Raw genomic sequence first — 23,771 nt, 5'->3', positions numbered from 1 at the left:
AAGACAGAATTGGGAATTTGCTTATAACTTCTTACAACTATAACTGCCCTTGGGAGCAAGATAGGAAAATACAATTTGAAATGCCTGAACTCAGTATGTTAAAATACATCTTTTAGTGAGGGTGATTTTTACATTCTAGGTTTGAAAATACCACTTTTAGAAAGTAGGTTTTTCTTGCCTAATCATCCTGTGTGCCTATGCTAGGTTTTGTATTGACTGTCTGGCTTTGGAGTTACAGGGACTGAGGATGTGCATTCTGTTCAGACAGCCACTTGGAGGGTTGAGGTGTGTCCTGCCTTTTCAGGGTCAGGGCTGGGCTGAATAGACCTGGGCTCCATTCAGAGTAGGGGGAGGAGATTTCCTTCACACCTGAATAGGCGTGGTCTGCCAAGGACAATGCTGTCTACACCTCCTGCCAGGAAGCTGCAGCAGAGAGGACAGAACTAGTATTGGCTGGGCAAAGAGCTTCTCCGCCAAAGAGAGCAAAGGATTTTATTGTATAAAAAGAGGGGCCCAGACCTTTAGATCACTTTTGGGAATCAAGAGAAAAAACATTTGCCATGGAGAAGAGCTGGAGAAACTGAGGGGGAATTCTGCCCCTGTGCTGTTTGCTGTCTGAGGTTGGCCTGCAGTGGCTACTTTCTGTCAAGCAAAGGGAAAACGACTTTGCTGTTTGCTGTGTCACTTGCTTGAGGAAGATCTCCAAGGGCTTGAAGAAGAGCTTGCCAACTGTTCTGAAGTCTCAGGGACACAAAGACTTCATCCCCAGAGCCCCTGAACTTCCTTGCTGGAGGTTCTGAACTGCCAGGATGTGCCTGTAGCTGTTCTGGGCCTCTGGGGGTTCTGACTGTTGGGAGCTGGAAAAGCAATCCAACAATGAAAAACGTGATGCATCCACATCTGTTTCCAATGCATTGCTGAAGAAACCATCACCGTGCCTGCCCGTGGCACGAGAAATCGCTGCATGCCACACACCACATCGAGTACACCGATCGCCAAAGTCTGAGATCACTGCACCGATTCTGACGCAAGCCCTGCTGTGCAGCTGCAAGACCAAACGCATCATCCTGGATCATCGCTTTGCATCGAGGCACCAAGTCTGTTGCATCATTGGGAGACGCAGTAAAAAATCACCTTTCCTGGAGCAAGGAACCAATGCATCACCTTCCCTGAATGGAAGTAACTGACGCATCATCATACCTGCAACCCTTTTTGTTTGTGTGCGCAACCCATCCAAATTACTTTGTGTGAAAAGTGTTGCATCTGAAATTTGCTTTCAACTGAACTAATTCTAACATTTGAAAATTATATTTGTATCACTGTATTGCGGATATTTGTCATTTTGGTCTTGTTTTGATTTAGATAAATATTACTTATATTTCTAAACTGGTGTGGTGTCCATTTGTATTGGTTTCACTGTATAAGTGTATGTGTTCTCAAATGCTTTACACACTGCCTCTGAAAAAAGCTTGTCTTCTCGTGCCAAGCTACCAATGGAGTGAGCAGGGGTTATTTTAGAAGTGTGCATGAACTGTGTTAGAAATGGGGGTCTCCAGTCCAACAAACTGTATACTAGTAGAACTGTCACAACCACCAGAGGTAAGACGTATTCCAGAATAGAAACCCACTCTGTGAGATATTGGGTTGTTGCTTTAATGAGAGGTGACCCCTGTTCAATAAACAGACACAATCTCTTCCAAGGTAAACCACAAAAGTCACTAAATCAACCTGTGCTTAACCCTCAGATAGCTTGGCATAAAAGCAGTCAGGCTTTACATAGAGGCAAAGTGTAAAGTATTTATTCAGCACACAAACAGTATTAAAGTGAAAACACAGCACAAGAAAATTGCACACTAATTTAGAAAATAGAGTACATTTCAATAAACTATTTGACACCAAAATGACAAAAATCCAATTAGTAGGACAGAAGTCACAATTTTTTCAATTTTAAGGTAAAAATTAGCATCTAAAAGATCAAAGCGCCAACTGCAGCCATCTAGTCGCACAAGACGTAGTCAAAGGTAAAAAAATAAGGCTGACCGCGATGGAGCGTGAGTCGAATACAAGAAGTGGATTGGGCCCAGTTGACGCTTACCTTCATAAGTAGAAGAAATTATGAAAAAAATATTCTTAGAAAGTAAAGTTCAGCGGGGCAAGGCTGCAGGCTGTCTCTGAGGAGGACGCGTCGATGTCGCAGAACTGCTGAATGAAGTCAAGGTGAAGATTTCTACATTCAGACTTAGTCTAAGTAAAACTTCTTCAGAAGAACAAAGTTGGGGGCAGTAGCTGACGAGAGTTCTATAAGGATAGATACCCCGTTGCCAAAGGACCACTGAAAAGAACTTGCTGCGATGGAGAAGAACATAGAGGCAGCTACGGCAAAGTCACGCTGACCGGCAATGCATCTTTGGTGGACAGATGAGCAGGTTGGTCTTCTTGGTGCTCAGTGCAATATTTTGACAAAATTTCCAAGTTTTGGATTTTGGCCATCGGGGCACATTTAACACAACAACTAAGAGTCCCGGATTCTAGAGGCACCACTTAGGGGTTTAAGACTCACTCAGGCTGGATCCAGGTGTGGGTTAAAGATGGTTAGAGCCTTTTCTGCCCCTAAGGTTCCGATCCAGAGGCCAGCCAAATAGTCATTGGAGTCACTCTGGTAGTCCTGGGTTCAAGTGATAAAATAGGACTCCAGCAGCAGGGCAGACCACTAAGCGTTCAAGGGAGTACCTAGGCAGCAATTCAGTTCTTTCAGGGGCTCAAAGCAGTCTTGTGGAGTATACAGCAGGACACAGCAGAGAGAGAGAGTCCTTCTACAGGTCCAGAAAATGAACTGGAGAATGGGTATGAGGGCACCCTTTTTACACATGGTACCTTCTTTGATGTATAGAAGCTGTTTGAGAATCCCCCTTGAAGCGTCTGGAGTTTTCTGCATGAACAATGCTGGGGTGACAAATCCTTTGTGTGAAGGCACAGTATAGCCTATTCTGTTGCAAGTGAGGCTGTGCCCAGCTCTGCCCCCCATTCTGTCCAACTGCCAACTACACCAAGCCATGTGACCTAAGACAGGCTGCAGACACTAAATAGTTGGGGCAGGAAAATGCCAAAGTTCCTAAAGTGACATTTCAAAAAGTTATAACCTAAAATCTGGCATTACCATTAAAGAGGATTTTATTTATAATGTCTAAGACACTAAACATGAAATATTTACCTGCGCCCAATCAAACAGTAATATTTAATAAATTCAATAAAGCAACAGACTCTTATCTTATGGGGGAGGTAAGCCCCACAGTAGTAAAAACAAAATTCAGGGCCTTTTACTATCACGCATTGAAAGCTTAGAAGTACATGTCAAACCTTTTAATCACAATTCACCCTGCACTAGGGCTACCTGGGGCCTACCTTAGGGGTGACATATATGCAATACAAGGAGAGTTTAGAGATTGTCAAGGTTTTTTTGCCAAGTCGAATTGGCAGTTTAAAACTGTATTCAGGCTGCAATGGCAGGTCTGGGATATGTTTCAAGTGGCTACTTAAGTGGGTGGCACAATATGCACAGCGGACTCATTAGCAGCTTTTCATTTATAGACCTTGGGGATATGATATACAACTCTACAGAGGGCCTATAAGTAAATTAAAAATGCCAATCAGGAGTAAGCCAATTTTACTTTGTCTAAAGGAGAGAGAGCAAGCATGTTTGCACTGGTTAGCAGTGGCAAAGTACACAGAGCCCTAGCGCCAACAAAAACAAATTAAGATGAAATTGGAGGTGTGAACGCAAAAGGTTTGGGGGAAGACCACCCTAAGGCTGGCAGGTTCAACACACTGCCTTCCCAAATACTGGTACAGTAGTGCTTAACCATATTGTGCAGACACCACTAGTCAGAGTGAAGGAAAAGAGGAAAGAAGGGTAGAGTCAAATATGTCACTAGAGCATTGGCAAAACATATTCATGACCTCTTGTCTTTAAGCAAGTTAAGATTAGCAAATTAAGTACAATAAGGAAATACGCGAATACAAGCAGTGAAGTTTTCCATATATAACAATGCAGCAATGAGCATGCACCAGGTGGCGGGTGATGGAGGATTGACCTTCAAACTGAGTCATGAAATCTCCAGGGCGAGGGAGTAAAAAAAGTGAGCCCTCACACGGTCCTATAAGTACCATAGGAGAAAACTGAAGGGTGTGAAACAGACAACAAAAGTGCAGCAAGATAGAGACAAGGGTGAACTGGACCAGTAGTGGAGAAAATCCATCAACTATCTCAGTTACCAAGCACCATTTTAAATGGATCCCTTTTTTACTCTTTCTGCTTATCCCAGCCCAGAAGGCAAAGTGAAACAGGGCCAGAACAAAAACGATTTGAATACACAATCTTAGATTGGGCTTTGTGTGCAGTTAGATATAGACCCTGCCACCATCATGGTTTGGTACAACCACTCTTTGAAAGTTCAGGATTAACGTAGGAGAAATTACATTGTTAGGAGACATGTATCATAACAGAGAGGAATGGTAAATATAATGCAGTTACATTATTTCTACTTGCTAGTAATTTCAAAAGATATTCTTGCGGTAGTTTTATTCGAGCAGGTGAAAGTATGAATGGTTTTCCTCTGGAGATATTCTCTGTTGGGTTTTACAGTCAATCCTTTCATATTTCATTTGTTAACTATTCCCAGGGTGATGGGGCGGGGGTTAATTAACAACAAAGAAACACTTACCTTGGAGCTGCATCCTCTTCCTTCTTCCTTTGTTCAGTCCGGCCGGCTGCAGGAAGCACCTGGAACACAGGCTCCCCTGAGTCAATAACGCATTGGTCTGAGCACCACGGTTAGGTACTTAGACAGGAACAGAGAGCCTGTGCATGTTCCTTACTAGGCTATGTAATGCAGCTTGGTGGGGAACATGCAAGAGGGCCACTTAGGGAGTGCAAAACACTCCTTTGCTGCTCTGGCCAGCCCCACCCCACAATAAACAAGGCCACTGACTGCATACAGTAGGAAAAATAAAATGATAATATTACACGGTATTGTCATTTTAGTTTTCATTTTTGGCCCAACGGGGCAACACTCCGCCATTGACTATTCTTATGTATTATGTTTGGATTGGCAAATGAAAAATTTTCAACAGCAAAGTTAGCCACAGAATGTCACCATGGAAAGATGTTTTGCCCACAGCATACACAATTGGGCTGTTGTTCAGCTTCAGTATATTCAACCATTCACGAGCTGGAAACTGTATGTATGTTATGGTAGGGAACAGGAATGGGTATCAAGAAGGGGCTTATGCTTGTGGGGTACCAAGTGGTGTTAGTCTGCCTCCTGCCACTTTCAGAACCCACCAATAGCACTTTACTGCTGCCACATAGGGTCTCTGTAACTGCTTAATTTTTTTAACTTCTCAAACTTCACAAAACTTGCAATCTGTGCAAACAATATGTGAAACTAGTTATAGGATGACTTCACAACTTGACATACCCTCCGTGTTATGTAGTTGGATAGGTATTTTGTTTCATTTCACTTAGCTTGGTAATCAGACTGTAGGGTTTTGTACTTTTCTATTAAGAGCAGACAGTAAATTCTACGTGGTAAAAACAAAACCACTTGGATGAATTTTGAAAGTTTTTTACAAGTAATAATGGGTACAAGTTGAACAAATTACTTACCTTCCGTAATATTTCATTTGGTAGAGACACTAACTAGCCACAGATTCCCTACCTTAGAATATTCCCCAGGCATCAGGCAGGAACTGGAAAAGCTTTAGCAGTACTTCTGTGTGCCAGTAGGTGGAGCTGACTGGCTCCACATGAACCTCGTCTGCATCATCACATGCATGGTGCCTATATAGGTGCCACACCAGTGCGCTGACATCATTTTCTTTGTGCAACTCTTTCTGTGTCAGAAGTACGGAGCAATGTCAGAAGGCTGATTGACCAGTGTGTAGAAACTAATGACCTACAGAGACCTTTTTAGGTAGGAAGACCGGTTTGCAGAATAAGGGAGGTTGGGAGGGTCAATAAGGAATCTGCTGCTAGATTGAGTCTCTACCAGATATGTTGTTGCCGAAAGAATGTAACTTATTCATCTATAAAGGCTTCTAGCCCCAAATTCCTTACCTTAGAATAGATAACAAAGCAAAACCTCCCCGGCAGTGGGTCCGCAAACTGGTTCAGACCAAAAAATCTGGGTGGACTGAATGAGAACAATGCTAATTATGACGGACAGGACTTTTAAGGCAGTAGTGTTTGGTGAACATGTGCAAGGATGCCGATGTCATAGCCTGATTGATGCCCAGGACAAGGTCTCTGTGAGCTAATGCAGTGGTCGCAGCTTTGGCTCTGGTGGAATGAGCCTGCATGCCCTAATGGGGTTGCTTTTTGTTTGATGAGTAGCAGACTTTAATTTCACAGTACAATTAATCTAGAGATTGTCTGTTTCTGCAGTGCTTTCCCTTTTTTGCTCTAGTGAACCAAACAAACAAATGATCATCCAACCTGTGTTCTTTGGTGCGTTCAACGTATAATTGCAACACTCTTTTCAAGTTTAAGTGGTGGATCAAAGAAAGTAGGCATTGTAATGCTTTGGTCCAGATGGAAGATTGTCCCCACCTTTGGCAGAAATGAGGCACGGGTATGGAGAACCAGTTTATCTTTGCAAGAATCTGGTGTATGGCGAGTGAAAAGAAAATGCCTACAGCTCACCTACCCTCCTGGTTGATGTGGTACCCTCCAAGAAGTCTCCCTTGATAGTTAGAAGTCATAGGGGGCAATTATGCATGGGTCTGAAGTGCGAACTCAATAAGAAGGCTAAAACCAAATTAAAGTCCTATTGGGGAATAACAAAAGGTTAGGAGGGAAATATATGTTGAAATCCTTTAGGAAACGTGTCACCACAGGTGACGTGAACAGAGAGTGTTTCATCTGGCAACCACAAAAAAGTTGAGATCGCTGAAATATTCCCCCTTAACTATGCTTAGAGCAAGGTCTTGCTGGGCTAACTATAAAATAAACAGTAAAAATTCAGACAAGGGTGCAGAAAGCCACACATTTTTCCCACGGGCAGACCTATACGGTCTTTGTGGAGGGACGCCAGGCTGCCAAGATGACCTCTCAGACTTCGGGGGTACGGTCAAAAACTGTCAACAGCTGCTGCTCAATCTCCACGGGTAAAGGCGGAGCGTGCGCAGGTAAGTGTACAAAACCCTGTCCAGTTGCTGCGACAGGACATCCTATGGAAGGGGTATCCTGATCAGAGGACTGATGATCATGCTCAGGAGTTCAAAATACCATACTCTCTGTGCACAATCCAGAGCCACATGGATGACTTGAGTCCAGTCCATGCCTGATCTTCTTCAGAATTCGGGGCAAGAGTTGCATTGGCGGGAAGACATACATGAGTCATGAGCCCCACTTGAGGCAAAATGCATCTCTAAGTGAGAGCCGCCTTGTAAACTCCAGTACACAGATGTGCTGACATTGCATGCTCTTGGTAGTGGCGAATAGAACAACCAAGTTTCTCCCTAGTTGTGGAAGAGACCTTGCACCACTTCTGGATGTAGACACCATTTGTGATCCACTAGACCTCCGATAGCTGTGTTCGTCCACCCTGGTGTTCAGAGACCTCACCAGGTGTGGCACAAACAGGAAAATGTTCTTACTTTCCAGCCATGTCCAGAGGAGTAGAGCCTATTGGCACAGGTTTTAAAACTCCACCCGCACTGTTAGTTGCAGTACCACATGGCAGTGGTTTTGTTCGTGAACTCCTGAACCAGCCGTAGCTGGATGGAAGGAAGGAAGGCATTCAATGCCAAGGGAATTGCTCTCAACTCCAGTAAGTTGATGTGGAGCTGAGACAATGCCGGAGGCCAGATTCCTCTAAACTCCACCTCTCTCAGATGGCAGCTCCAACCCAGGAGTGGCGTATCTGTCACTACGGTGAGATATGGGTGGGGAAGGGAGAGGGCTCTGCCTCTGTCCCAGTTGTGGTTTATTAGCCACCACTGTAGGTCTTTTGCTATTTCTTCCGAAATCTGGGACTTCAACTCCCACTACAGAGCCCACATATGCAGCAGACATGCTTCAGCAGCAGTAAGACACCCAGCAGCCTCATAATCAGTCACACAAAGTCCAGGAAAGATGCTAAAACATCAGTATCATAGCCTGAATATCCTGGAATCGCTGCTCTGGATCATAGATGGAGAATTGTACTGTGTCCAGAATGGCTCAGATGAAAGGGAGCCTCTGAGAGGGAGTCAGATGGGACTTCAGCATGTTTATTGTGAACTCCAGCTCATGCAGGAGGTCTGCCATAGACTCTAGGTGGTTAAAAACTGCATGTGGTGCGAAAGCCTTCAACTGCCAGTTGTCGAGATGGGGGAAGACTGTAACTTGCGACCTCTGCAGATGTGCTGCAACCACCACCATTAATTTTGAGAACACTCGAGGGTAAGGGGTAAGGCCAAAGATGAGCACAGCAAAAAGAAATTGCTTGTGGCCCTCTATGAAATCCAGGTAATGTCTTTGGGCCGGCAGGATGGGGATATAGAAATATGCATCCTGCAAATACAGTGCTGCCATCCAGTCTCTGAGGCCCAAGCCAAACAGAACCAGTGACATCATGGGCATTTTAAATGTCTCTTTCTTCAGGAGGTAGTTAAGAGAATGCTGATCTAGAATAGCATGGAGGCCTCCATCCTCCTTTGCACCAGAAGTAGATGTGATAACACTCAATGGAGTGGGAATAGTAATTTTACGCCTCCACTATCCAACACTTTCCCTACTGTTGCACTCTCTGTAACTGTAGGGAAAGTGTTGGATAGCAGAGGGGTCAAAATTACTATTCCCACTCCGGTGAGTGCAACAGTAGGGAAAGCGTTGGATAGCGAAGGGGTAAAACTTAATATTCCTACTCCAGCGAGTGCAACAGTAGGAAAAGTGTTGGAAAACAGAGGGGTAACAGATACTATTCCCACTCCAGTGAGTGCAATGGTAGGGAAAGCGTTGGAAAGCGTAGGAGTAAAAATGATTATTCCCACTTCAGAGAGTGCAACAGTAGGGAAAGTGTTGGATAGTGGAGGCGTAAAAACTACTATTCCCACTCCATTGAGTGTAACATTAGGGAAAGTGTTGGATAGCGGAGGGGTAAAAATTACTATTCCCAGTCCAGTGGGTTCAACAGTACGGAAAGTGTTGGATAGCAGAAGGGTCAAAATCACTATTCCCACTCCAGTGAGTGCAATAGTAGGGAAAGTGTTGGATAGCGAAGGGGTAAAACTTAATATTCCCACTCCAGTGAGTGCAACAGAAGGGAAAGTGTTGGATAACAGAGGTGTAAAAACTTACTATTCCCACTCCGGTGAGGTCAACAGAAGGGAAAGTGTTGGATAACAGAGGGGTAAAAATTACTGTTCCCACTCCAGTGAGTGCAACGGTAGGGACAGCGTTGGATAGCTTAGGGGTAGAAATTACTATTCCTACTCCTGAAAGTGCAATAGTAGGGAAAGTGTTGGATAGTGGAGGCATAAAAATTACTTTTCCCACTCCATTGAGCGTAACAGTAGGGAAAGTGTTGGATAGCGGAGGGGTAACCATTACTATTCCCAGACCATTGGGTTCAACAATAGGCAAAGTGCTGGATAGCAGAGGGGGTCAAAGTTACTATTCCCAGTCCGGTGAGTACAACAGTAGGGAGCGTGTTGGATAGCGAAGGGGTAAAACTTAATATTCCCACTCCAGTGAGTGCAACAGTAGTGAAAGTGTTGGATAGCGGAGGGGTAAAAATTACTATTCCCACTCTAGTGAGTGCAACCATAGGGAAAGTGTTGGATAGCAAAGAGGTAAAAATTACTGTTCCCACTCCAGTGAGTCCAACAGTAGGGAAAGTGTTAGATAACGGAGGGGTAAACATTACTATTCCCACTCCAGTGAGTGCAACAGTAGGGAAAGTGTTGGATAGTGGAGGAGTAGAAATTATTATTCCCACTCCATTGAGTGTAAAAGCAGGAAAAGTGTTGGATAGCGGAGGGGTAAAAATTACTATTCCCACTCGAGTGAGTGCAACAGTAGGGAAAGTGATGGATAGTGATGGGGTAAAACGTAAAATTCCTACTTCAGTAAGTGCAAAAGTAGCGAAAATGTTGGATGGCAGAGGGGTAAAAATTACTATTCCCACTACAGAGAGTGCAACAGTAGGGAAAGTGTTGGATAGTGGAGGCGTATAAATTACTGTTCCTACTGAGTTGAGTATAACAGTATGGAAAATGTTGGATAGCGGAGGGGTAGAACTTAATATTCCCAGTCCAGTGGGTTCAACATTAGGGAAAATGTTGGATAGCGGAGGGATAAAAATCACTATTTCCACTCTAGTGAATGGAACCATAGGGAAAGTTTTGGATAGCAAAAAGGTAAAAATTACTATTCCCACTCCAGTGAGTGCAACAGTAGGGAAAGTGTTGGATAACTGAGGGGTAAAACTTACTATTCCCACTCCAGTGAGTGCAACAGTAGGGAAAGTGTTGGATAGTGGAGGCGTATAAATTACTGTTCCTACTGAGTTGAGTATAACAGTATGGAAAATGTTGGATAGCGGAGGGGTAGAACTTAATATTCCCAGTCCAGTGGGTTCAACAGTAGGGAAAGTGTTGGATAGCGGAGGGGTAAAAATCACTATTTCCACTCTAGTGAATGGAACCATTGGGAAAGTTTTGGATAGCAAAAAGGTAAAAATTACTATTCCCACTCCAGTGAGTGCAACAGTAGGGAAAGTGTTGGATAACCGAGGGGTAAAACTTACTATTCCCACTCCAGTGAGTGCAACAGTAGGGAAAGTGTTGGATAGTGGAGGAGTAAAAATTACTATTCCTAGTCCAGGGGTTCAACAGTAGGAAAAGTGTTGAATAGCGGAGGGGTAAAAATGACTATTCCCACTCGAGTGAGTGTCACAGTAGGGAAAGTGTTGGATAGCGGAGGGGTAAAAAATACTATTCCCAGTCCAGTGGGTTCAAAAGTAGGGAAAGTGTTGGATAGCAGAGGGTTCAAATTACTATTCCCACTCTGGTGGGTGCAACAGTAGGGAAAGTGTTTGGATAGCAGAGTGGTCAAAATCACTATTCCCACTCCAGTGAGTGCAACAGTAGGGAAAGTGTTGTATAGCGAAGGGGTAAATCTTAATATTCCCACTCCAGTGAGTTCAACAGAAGGGAAAGTGTTGGATAACAGAGGGGTAAAAAGTTACTGTTCCCACTCCAGTGAGTGCGACATTAGGGACAGCGTTGGATAGCGTAGGGGTGAAAATTACTATCTCCACTCCTGAAAGTGCAACAGTAGGGATAGTGTTGGATAGTGGAGGCGAAAAACGTACTATTCCCACTCTATTGAGCGTAACAGTAGGGAAAGTGTTGGATAGCGGAGGAGTAAACATTAATATTCCCATTGCAGTGGGTTCAACAATAGGCAAAGTGTTGGATAGCAGAGGGGTCAAAATTACTATTCCCACTCGAGTGTGTGTCACAGTAGGGAAAGTGTTGGATAGCGTAGGGGTAAAAAATACTATTCCCAGTCCAGTGGGTTCAAAAGTAGGGAAAGTGTTGGATAGCAGAGGGTTCAAAATTACTATTCCCACTCCGGTGGGTGCAACAGTAGAGAAAGTGTTGGATAGCAGAGTGGTCAAAATCACTATTCCCACTCCAGTGAGTGCAACAGTAGGGAAAGTGTTGGATATCGGAGGGGTAAACATTACTATTCCCAGACCATTGGGTTCAACAATAGGCAAAGTGCTGGATAGCAGAGGGGGTCAAAGTTACTATTCCCAGTCCGGTGAGTACAACAGTAGGGAGCGTGTTGGATAGCGAAGGGGTAAAACTTAATATTCCCACTCCAGTGAGTGCAACAGTAGTGAAAGTGTTGGATAGCGGAGGGGTAAAAATTACTATTCCCACTCTAGTGAGTGCAACCATAGGGAAAGTGTTGGATAGCAAAGAGGTAAAAATTACTGTTCCCACTCCAGTGAGTGCAACAGTAGGGAAAGTGTTGGATAACGGAGGGGTAAAAATTACTATTCCCACTCCAGTGAGTGCAACAGTAGGGAAAGTGTTGGATAGTGGAGGAGTAAAAATTATTATTCCCACTCCATTGAGTGTAAAAGCAGGAAAAGTGTTGGATAGCGGAGGGGTAAAAATTACTATTCCCACTCGAGTGAGTGCAACAGTAGGGAAAGTGATGGATAGTGATGGGGTAAAACGTAAAATTCCTACTTCAGTAAGTGCAAAAGTAGCGAAAATGTTGGATGGCGGAGGGGTAAAAATGACTATTCCCACTACAGATAGTGCACCAGTAGGGAACGTGTTGGATAGTGGAGGCGTATAAATTACTGTTCCTACTGAGTTGAGTATAACAGTATGGAAAATGTTGGATAGCGGAGGGGTAGAACTTAATAATCCCAGTCCAGGGGGTTCAACAGTAGGGAAAGTGTTGGATAGCGGAGGGATACAAATCACTATTTCCACTCTAGTGAATGGAACAATAGGGAAAGTTTTGGATAGCAAAAAGGTAAAAATTACTATTCCCACTCCAGTGAGTGCAACAGTAGGGAAAGTGTTGGATAACCGAGGGGTAAAACTTACTATTCCCACTCCAGTGAGTGCAACAGTAGGGAAAGTGTTGGATAGTGGAGGCGTATGAATTACTGTTCCTACTGAGTTGAGTATAACAGTATGGAAAATGTTGGATAGCGGAGGGGTAGAACTTAATATTCCCAGTCCAGTGGGTTCAACAGTAGGGAAAGTGTTGGATAGCGGAGGGGTAAAAATCACTATTTCCACTCTAGTGAATGGAACCATTGGGAAAGTTTTGGATAGCAAAAAGGTAAACATTACTATTCCCACTCCAGTGAGTGCAACAGTAGGGAAATTGTTGGATAACCGAGGGGTAAAACTTACTATTCCCACTCCAGTGAGTGCAACAGTAGGGAAAGTGTTGGATAGTGGAGGAGTAAAAATTACTATTCCTAGTCCAGGGGTTCAACAGTAGGAAAAGTGTTGAATAGCGGAGGGGTAAAAATGACTATTCCCACTCGAGTGAGTGTCACAGTAGGGAAAGTGTTGGATAGCTGAGGGGTAAAAAATACTATTCCCAGTCCAGTGGGTTCAAAAGTAGGGAAAGTGTTGGATAGCAGAGGGTTCAAAATTACTATTCCCACTCTGGTGGGTGCAACAGTAGGGAAAGTGTTGAATAGCAGAGTGGTCAAAATCACTATTCCCACTCCAGTGAGTGCAACAGTAGGGAGAGTGTTGTATAGCGAAGGGGTAAATCTTAATATTCCCACTCCAGTGAGTTCAACAGAAGGGAAAGTGATGGATAACAGAGGGGTAAAAAGTTACTATTCCCAATCCAGTGAGTGCAACATTAGGGACAGCGTTGGATAGCGTAGGGGTAAAAATTACTATCCCCACTCCTGAAAGTGCAACAGTAGGGATAGTGTTGGATAGTGGAGGCGTAAAAACGTACTATTCCCACTCTATTGAGCGTAACAGTAGGAAAAGTGTTGGATAGCGGAGGGGTAAAAATTACTATTCCCACTCCATTGAGTGTAAAAGCAGGAAAAGTGTTGGATAGCGGAAGGGTAAAAATTAGTATTCCCACTCGAGTGAGTGCAACAGTAGGGAAAGTGATGGATAGTGATGGGGTAAAACGTAAAATTCCTATTTCAGTAAGTGCAACAGTAGCGAAAATGTTGGATGGCAGAGGGGTAAAAATTACTATTCCCACTACAGAGAGTGCAACAGTAGGGAAAGTGTTGGATAGTGGAGGCGTATAAATTACTGTTCCTACTGAGTTGAGTATAACAGTATGGAAAATGTTGGATAGCAGAGGGGTAGAACTTAATATTCCCAGTCCAGTGGGTTCAACAGTAGGGAAAGTGTTGGATAGCGGAGGGGTAAAAATCACTATTTCCACTCTAGTGAATGGAACCATAGGGAAAGTTTTGGATAGCAAAAAGGTAAAAATTACTATTCCCACTCCAGTGAGTGCAACAGTAGGGAAAGTGTTGGATAACCGAGGGGGTAAAACTTACTATTCCCACTCCAGTGAGTGCAACAGTAGGGAAAGTGTTGGATAGTGGAGGAGTAAAAATTACTATTCCCAGTCCAGGGGTTCAACAGTAGGTAAAGTGTTGAATAGCGGAGGGGTAAAAATGACTATTCCCACTCGAGTGAGTGTCACAGTAGGGAAAGTGTTGGATAGCGGAGGGGTAGAAAATACTATTCCCAGTCCAGTGGGTTCAAAAGTAGGGAAAGTGTTGTATAGCAGAGGGTTCAAAATTACTATTCCCACTCTGGTGGGTGCAACAGTAGGGAAAGTGTTGAATAGCAGAGTGGTCAAAATCACTATTCCCACTGAAGTGAGTACAACAGTAGGGAGAGTGTTGTATAGCGAAGGGGTAAATCTTAATATTCCCACTCCAGTGAGTTCAACAGAAGGGAAAGTGTTGGATAACAGAGGGGTAAAAAGTTTCTGTTCCCACTCCAGTGAGTGCAACATTAGGGACAGCGTTGGATAGCGTAGGGGTAAAAATTACTATCCCCACTCCTGAAAGTGCAACAGTAGGGAAAGTTTTGGATAGTGGAGGCGTAAAAATTAATATTCACACTCTATTGAGCGTAACAGTAGGGAAAGTGTTGGATAGCGGAGGGGTAAACATTATTATTCCCAGTCCAGTGGGTTCAACAATAGGCAAAGTGTTGGACAGCAAAGGGGTCAAAATTACTATTCCCACTCCGGTGAGTACAACAGTAGTGAAAGTGTTGGATAGCGGAGGCGTAAAAATTACTATTCCCACTCTATTGAGCGTAACAGTAGGGAAAGTGTTGGATAGCGGAGGGGTAAACATTATTATTCCCAGTCCAGTGGGTTCAACAATAGGCAAAGTGTTGGTTAACAGAGGGGTCAAAATTACTATTCCCACTCGAGTGTGTGTCACAGTAGGGAAAGTGTTGGATAGCGTAGGGGTAAAAAATACTATTCCCAGTCTAGTGGGTTCAAAAGTAGGGAAAGTGTTGGATAGCAGAGGGTTCAAAATTACTATTCCCACTCCGGTGGGTGCAACAGTAGGGAAAGTGTTGGATAGCAGAGTGGTCAAAATCACGATTCCCACTCGAGTGAGTGCAACAGTAGGGAAAGTGTTGTATAGCGAAGGGGTAAAACTTAATATTCCCACTCCAGTGAGTGCAACAGTAGTGAAATTGTTGGATAGCGGAGGGGTAAAATTTACTATTCCCACTCTAGTGAGTGCAACCATAGGGAAAGTGTTGGATAGCAAAGAGGTAAAAATTACTATTCCCACTCCATTGAGTGCAACAGTAGGGAAAGTGTTGGATAGTGGAGGAGTAAAAATTACTATTCCCACTCCATTGAGTGTAAAAGCAGGAAAAGTGTTGGATAGCGGAGGGGTAAAAATTACTTTTCCCACTCGAGTGAGTGCAACAGTAGGGAAAGTGATGGATAGTGATGGGGTAAAACGTAAAATTCCTACTTCAGTAAGTGCAACAGTAGCGAAAATGTTAGATGGCAGAGGGGTAAAAATTACTATTCCCACTACAGAGAGTGCAACAGTAGGGAAAGTGTTGGATAGTGGAGGCGTATAAATTACTGTTCCTACTGAGTTGAGTATAACAGTATGGAAAATGTTGCATAGCAGAGGGGTGGAACTTAATATTCCCAGTCCAGTGGGTTCAACAGTAGGGAAAGTGTTGGATAGCGGAGGGGTAAAAATCACTATTTCCACTCTAGTGAATGGAACCATAAGGAAAGTTTTGGATAGCAAAAAGGTAAAAATTACTATTCCCACTCCAGTGAGTGCAACAGTAGGGAAAGTGTTGGATAACCGAGGGGTAAAACTTACTATTCCCACTCCAGTGAGTGCAACAGTAGGGAAAGTGTTGGATAGTGGAGGAGTAAATATTACTATTCCCAGTCCAGGGGTTCAACAGTAGGTAAAGTGTTGAATAGCGGAGGAGTAAAAATTACTATTCCCAGTCCAGGGGTTCAACAGTAGGTAAAGTGTTGAATAGCGGAGGGGTAAAAATGACTATTCCCACTCGAGTGAGTGTCACAGTAGGGAAAGTGTTGGATAGCGGAGGGGTAGAAAATACTATTCCCAGTCCAGTGGGTTCAAAAGTAGGGAAAGTGTTGGATAGCAGAGGGTTCAAAATTACTATTCCCACTCTGGTGGGTGCAACAGTAGGGAAAGTGTTGAATAGCAGAGTGGTCAAAATCACTATTCCCACTGAAATGAGTACAACAGTAGGGAGAGTGTTGTATAGCGAAGGGGTAAATCTTAATATTCCCACTCCAGTGAGTTCAACAGAAGGGAAAGTGTTGGATAACAGAGGGGTAAAAAGTTTCTGTTCCCACTCCAGTGAGTGCAACATTAGGGACAGCGTTGGATAGCGTAGGGGTAAAAATTACTATCCCCACTCCTGAAAGTGCAACAGTAGGGAAAGTTTTGGATAGTGGAGGCGTAAAAATTAATATTCACACTCTATTGAGCGTAACAGTAGGGAAAGTGTTGGATAGCGGAGGGGTAAACATTATTATTCCCAGTCCAGTGGGTTCAACAATAGGCAAAGTGTTGGACAGCAAAGGGGTCAAAATTACTATTCCCACTCCGGTGAGTACAACAGTAGTGAAAGTGTTGGATAGCGGAGGCGTAAAAATTACTATTCCCACTCTATTGAGCGTAACAGTAGGGAAAGTGTTGGATAGCGGAGGGGTAAACATTATTATTCCCAGTCCAGTGGGTTCAACAATAGGCAAAGTGTTGGTTAACAGAGGGGTCAAAATTACTATTCCCACTCGAGTGTGTGTCACAGTAGGGAAAGTGTTGGATAGCGTAGGGGTAAAAAATACTATTCCCAGTCTAGTGGGTTCAAAAGTAGGGAAAGTGTTGGATAGCAGAGGGTTCAAAATTACTATTCCAACTCCGGTGGGTGCAACAGTAGGGAAAGTGTTGGATAGCAGAGTGGTCAAAATCACGATTCCCACTCGAGTGAGTGCAACAGTAGGGAAAGTGTTGTATAGCGAAGGGGTAAAACTTAATATTCCCACTCCAGTGAGTGCAACAGTAGTGAAATTGTTGGATAGCGGAGGGGTAAAATTTACTATTCCCACTCTAGTGAGTGCAACCATAGGGAAAGTGTTGGATAGCAAAGAGGTAAAAATTACTATTCCCACTCCATTGAGTGCAACAGTAGGGAAAGTGTTGGATAGTGGAGGAGTAAAAATTACTATTCCCACTCCATTGAGTGTAAAAGCAGGAAAAGTGTTGGATAGCGGAGGGGTAAAAATTACTTTTCCCACTCGAGTGAGTGCAACAGTAGGGAAAGTGATGGATAGTGATGGGGTAAAACGTAAAATTCCTACTTCAGTAAGTGCAACAGTAGCGAAAATGTTAGATGGCAGAGGGGTAAAAATTACTATTCCCACTACAGAGAGTGCAACAGTAGGGAAAGTGTTGGATAGTGGAGGCGTATAAATTACTGTTCCTACTGAGTTGAGTATAACAGTATGGAAAATGTTGCATAGCAGAGGGGTGGAACTTAATATTCCCAGTCCAGTGGGTTCAACAGTAGGGAAAGTGTTGGATAGCGGAGGGGTAAAAATCACTATTTCCACTCTAGTGAATGGAACCATAAGGAAAGTTTTGGATAGCAAAAAGGTAAAAATTACTATTCCCACTCCAGTGAGTGCAACAGTAGGGAAAGTGTTGGATAACCGAGGGGTAAAACTTACTATTCCCACTCCAGTGAGTGCAACAGTAGGGAAAGTGTTGGATAGTGGAGGAGTAAAAATTACTATTCCCAGTCCAGGGGTTCAACAGTAGGTAAAGTGTTGAATAGCGGAGGAGTAAAAATTACTATTCCCAGTCCAGGGGTTCAACAGTAGGTAAAGTGTTGAATAGCGGAGGGGTAAAAATGACTATTCCCACTCGAGTGAGTGTCACAGTAGGGAAAGTGTTGGATAGCGGAGGGGTAGAAAATACTATTCCCAGTCCAGTGGGTTCAAAAGTAGGGAAAGTGTTGGATAGCAGAGGGTTCAAAATTACTATTCCCACTCTGGTGGGTGCAACAGTAGGGAAAGTGTTGAATAGCAGAGTGGTCAAAATCACTATTCCCACTGAAGTGAGTACAACAGTAGGGAGAGTGTTGTATAGCGAAGGGGTAAATCTTAATATTCCCACTCCAGTGAGTTCAACAGAAGGGAAAGTGTTGGATAACAGAGGGGTAAAAAGTTTCTGTTCCCACTCCAGTGAGTGCAACATTAGGGACAGCGTTGGATAGCGTAGGGGTAAAAATTACTATCCCCACTCCTGAAAGTGCAACAGTAGGGAAAGTTTTGGATAGTGGAGGCGTAAAAATTAATATTCACACTCTATTGAGCGTAACAGTAGGGAAAGTGTTGGATAGCGGAGGGGTAAACATTATTATTCCCAGTCCAGTGGGTTCAACAATAGGCAAAGTGTTGGACAGCAAAGGGGTCAAAATTACTATTCCCACTCCGGTGAGTACAACAGTAGTGAAAGTGTTGGATAGCGGAGGCGTAAAAATTACTATTCCCACTCTATTGAGCGTAACAGTAGGGAAAGTGTTGGATAGCGGAGGGGTAAACATTATTATTCCCAGTCCAGTGGGTTCAACAATAGGCAAAGTGTTGGTTAACAGAGGGGTCAAAATTACTATTCCCACTCGAGTGTGTGTCACAGTAGGGAAAGTGTTGGATAGCGTAGGGGTAAAAAATACTATTCCCAGTCTAGTGGGTTCAAAAGTAGGGAAAGTGTTGGATAGCAGAGGGTTCAAAATTACTATTCCCACTCCGGTGGGTGCAACAGTAGGGAAAGTGTTGGATAGCAGAGTGGTCAAAATCACGATTCCCACTCGAGTGAGTGCAACAGTAGGGAAAGTGTTGTATAGCGAAGGGGTAAAACTTAATATTCCCACTCCAGTGAGTGCAACAGTAGTGAAATTGTTGGATAGCGGAGGGGTAAAATTTACTATTCCCACTCTAGTGAGTGCAACCATAGGGAAAGTGTTGGATAGCAAAGAGGTAAAAATTACTATTCCCACTCCATTGAGTGCAACAGTAGGGAAAGTGTTGGATAGTGGAGGAGTAAAAATTACTATTCCCACTCCATTGAGTGTAAAAGCAGGAAAAGTGTTGGATAGCGGAGGGGTAAAAATTACTTTTCCCACTCGAGTGAGTGCAACAGTAGGGAAAGTGATGGATAGTGATGGGGTAAAACGTAAAATTCCTACTTCAGTAAGTGCAACAGTAGCGAAAATGTTAGATGGCAGAGGGGTAAAAATTACTATTCCCACTACAGAGAGTGCAACAGTAGGGAAAGTGTTGGATAGTGGAGGCGTATAAATTACTGTTCCTACTGAGTTGAGTATAACAGTATGGAAAATGTTGCATAGCAGAGGGGTGGAACTTAATATTCCCAGTCCAGTGGGTTCAACAGTAGGGAAAGTGTTGGATAGCGGAGGGGTAAAAATCACTATTTCCACTCTAGTGAATGGAACCATAAGGAAAGTTTTGGATAGCAAAAAGGTAAAAATTACTATTCCCACTCCAGTGAGTGCAACAGTAGGGAAAGTGTTGGATAACCGAGGGGTAAAACTTACTATTCCCACTCCAGTGAGTGCAACAGTAGGGAAAGTGTTGGATAGTGGAGGAGTAAAAATTACTATTCCCAGTGCAGGGGTTCAACAGTAGGTAAAGTGTTGAATAGCGGAGGGGTAAAAATGACTATTCCCACTCGAGTGAGTGTCACAGTAGGGAAAGTGTTGGATAGCGGAGGGGTAGAAAATACTATTCCCAGTCCAGTGGGTTCAAAAGTAGGGAAAGTGTTGGATAGCAGAGGGTTCAAAATTACTATTGCCACTCCGGTGGGTGCAACAGTAGGGAAAGTGTTGAATAGCAGAGTGGTCAAAATCACTATTCCCACTCCAGTGAGTGCAACAGTAGGGAGAGTGTTGTATAGCGAAGGGGTAAATCTTAATATTCCCACTCCAGTGAGTTCAACAGAAGGGAAAGTGTTGGATAACAGAGGGGTAAAAAGTTACTGTTCCCACTCCAGTGAGTGCAACATTAGGGACAGCGTTGGATAGCGTAGGGGTAAAAATTACTATCCCCACTCCTGAAAGTGCAACAGTAGGGAAAGTGTTGGATAGTGGAGGCGTAAAAATTACTATTCCCACTCTATTGAGCGTAACAGTAGGGAACGTGCTGGATAGCGGAGGGGTAAACATTATTATTCCCAGTCCAGTGGGTTCAACAATAGGCAAAGTGTTGGGTAGCAAAGGGGTCAAAATTACTATTCCCACTCCGGTGAGTACAACAGTAGTGAAAGTGTTGGATAGCGGAGGGGTAAATAAAATATTACTATTCCCACTCTAGTGAGTGCAACCATAGGGAAAGTGTTGGATTGCAAAGAGGTAAAAATTACTATTCCCACTCCAGTGAGTGCAACAGTAGGGAAAGTGTTAGATAACGGAGGGGTAAAAATTAGTATTCCCACTCCAGTGAGTGAAACAGTAGGGAAAGTGTTGGATAGTGGAGGAGTAAAAATTACTATTTCCACACCATTGAGTGTAACAGCAGGATAAATGGTTGGATAGCGGAGGGGTAAAAATGACTATTCCCACTCAAGTGAGTGCAACAGTAGGGAAAGTGATGGATAGTGATGGGGTAAAACGTAATATTCCTACTTCAGTAAGTGCAACAGTAGGGAAAATGTTGGATGGCAGAGGAGTACAAATTACTATTCCCACTCCAGTGAGTGCGACAGTAGAGAAATTGTTGCATAGTGGATGGGTAAAACTAAGTATGGGTGGAAAATTCGTTCCGCTCGCGGAATTTGCGGATTTTCCGCAATTTCGCGATCCGCGAATCGCAGGAAATTGTGGCAAAACCCACTAATCCGTGAGCGGGACGAATTTTGCTCAGGAAGCGCTTACAGGGTAACAGCAGGTGCCCAAGTTGAAGCTAATTTCTTTGTAACCATTTGCAAAATGGTTACAAAGAAATTAACTTCAACTTGGGCACCTGCTGTAACCCTGTAAGTGTTTCCTGAGCGGCACCTCCTTGCCTACTTGCAACTATTCTCTGACCCTGCCCTGACCCTCAAAGCAGGGTCAGAGAATAGTTACAAGTAGACAACGAGGCTCCTGCAAGAAGCACTGACAGATATAGATAAAGCAGGTGCCTGAGTTGAAGGTCAAATTCAGTAACTCCTTAATCAGCCCCCAAAAAATGTGCGTTTTGTCGAGGCTGGGCAGGTGTGTGTTCTCTTCATATATACCGTCGAAAATTAGCTATGATGCTTGATGGAGGCCTTTGCATCCTTGACTTTCACGAGCTCTATCCCCACACAGTTCCTGTGACCACAAACTTCTTTCTCCTCATCTGCTGCTCTGATCGGTGCCTGTCCTTATATACACAGAAGAGGCATGTGAACTCGCATAGAAGCCCCCGCCCGTTCCCCCCCCCACACACACTAGTGGTGTGCACTGTCTTCCCGCCCTTTAGCCACTATGATGGACAGCTCACTTGAGGGACCCCGGCGCCCTTCAGCGCGATGGCAAAGTTAATCAGCTCAAAAAAATGTGCGCTTTGTCGAGGCTGGACAGGTGTGTGTTCTCCCCTTATCTACCATCGAAAATTAGCTATGATGCTTGATGAAGGCCTTTGCATCCTTCACTTTCACAAGCTCTATCCCCCGGCAGTTCCTGTGACCACAAGCTTCTTTGTCCTCATCTACTGCTCTGATCGATGCCTGTCCTTTTATACACACAAGAGGCTTGTGAACTCGCATAGAAGCCCCCCGTTTGCCCCCCCACACACTAGTGGTGGAGCAAAATCGCAAAAAAATCAGCGATTTTGCATGGAAATCTGCGAATTTGTGGATTTTTTTGCGATCTCGCACGAATTCGCAAACCGCTGATTCGCAAAATTTGCCCATACTTAGAATATTCCCACTCCAGTGAGTGCAACAGTAGGGAAAATGTTGGATAGCAGAGGGTTAAAAATTCCTATTTCCACTCCAGTGAGTCCAACAGTAGGGAAAGTGTTAGATAGCAGAAGATTAAAAATTAATATTTCCACTGGAGTCAGTTCAAAACTAAAAAACAAACAAATATCAACAACAGTACAAAAGATTTTTAAAAACAAAAAAGTCATATATAAATATATTAAATATTACAAAAGATAGAAACAAATTATAATGTTAAAAAGAGCTAACAAATAACTAGAAAGATTATTTAAAAACATTTAAAAATAATTTACAAACAAAACACTTTTTTTAATAGAAATTACTATAAACAACAACATTAACACGCATCCAAGTTTTAAAAAAAATGTACCTCCATAATTAATATAATTATTTATGGATGTATGATGTTAGCACGCACACTTTTACCACGCATACCATTACCACGCATTTTTTACAACGCGATACCTTTACAACGCATAGTGCTTTGGGTGCTGGATAGTGAATAGTTTAATTTACTATTCCAACACCAGTCCCTGTGGACACTAGGGAAGGTTATTGGATAGTAAATTAACCTATTCACTAGCCATTCCCTAAGTCAGATCGCCTCAAAGCGCTATGCGTTGTAATGGTATGCGTTGTAACAGATGCGTGGTAATGGTAGTGCGTGCTAAAAGATGCGTGCTAAAGGTTGTATACCATTATTTATCAATGAAAGAAATACTATTAATTGAAAAACAAATTAAAACAGATACAAATTAATTTACTTCTCAAACGTTACCCCTACAAAAAACAAAACCCACACAAAAAAAATAAGCAATTAACTTAAATATTTATCAATTGATGAATTAATTTTAATAATCAACTAATTATCAATCAATTAAACATAAATTATGTTCCACCCTGTACCCCAATAAACACATTAACCCACACCTAAAAATTATTACACAATTTTCATAACTAACTTTACATTAATAAATGAATATCAATTAACAACAACTTTTTAATTAATTTAAAACAATTTACTTCTCACCCTTAACACTATACACCCCACAACTTACATCTAAAATGAATTACACAATCACCATCTTGTAATTAACTAATTAGCATCAATTAACAAACAATGATTAATTAATTATAACAGTACGGAAAGTGTTGGATAGCAAAAGGGTCAAAATCACTATTCCCACTCCAGTGAGTGCAATAGTAGGGAAAGTGTTGGATAGCGAAGCCGTAAAACTTAATATTCCCACTCCAGTGAGTGCAACAGAAGGGAAAGTGTTGGATAACAGAGGTGTAAAAATTACTATTCCCACTCCAGTGAGTTCAACAGAAGGGAAAGTGTTGGATAACAGAGGGGTAAAAATTACTGTTCCCACTCCAGTGAGTGCAACGGTAGGGACAGCGGTGAATAGCGTAGGGGTAAAAATTACTATTCCCACTCCTGAAAGTGCAATAGTAGGGAAAGTGTTGGATAGTGGAGGCATAAAAATTACTTTTCCCACTCCATTGAGCGTAACAGTAGGGAAAGTGTTGGATAGTGGAGGAGTAAAAATTACTATTCCTAGTCCAGGGGTTCAACAGTAGGAAAAGTGTTGAATAGCGGAGGGGTAAAAATGACTATTCCCACTCGAGTGAGTGCAACAGTAGGGAAAGTGTTGTATAGCGAAGGGGTAAATCTTAATATTCCCACTCCAGTGAGTTCAAAAGAAGGGAAAGTGTTGGATAACA

Source organism: Lissotriton vulgaris, chromosome 3_1, assembly GCF_964263255.1.
Source record: "Lissotriton vulgaris chromosome 3_1, aLisVul1.2, whole genome shotgun sequence".
Lineage (NCBI taxonomy): Eukaryota > Metazoa > Chordata > Amphibia > Caudata > Salamandridae > Lissotriton > Lissotriton vulgaris.
The sequence above is the reverse complement of the archived record's forward strand: the minus strand, read 5'-3'. Positions refer to the sequence as shown.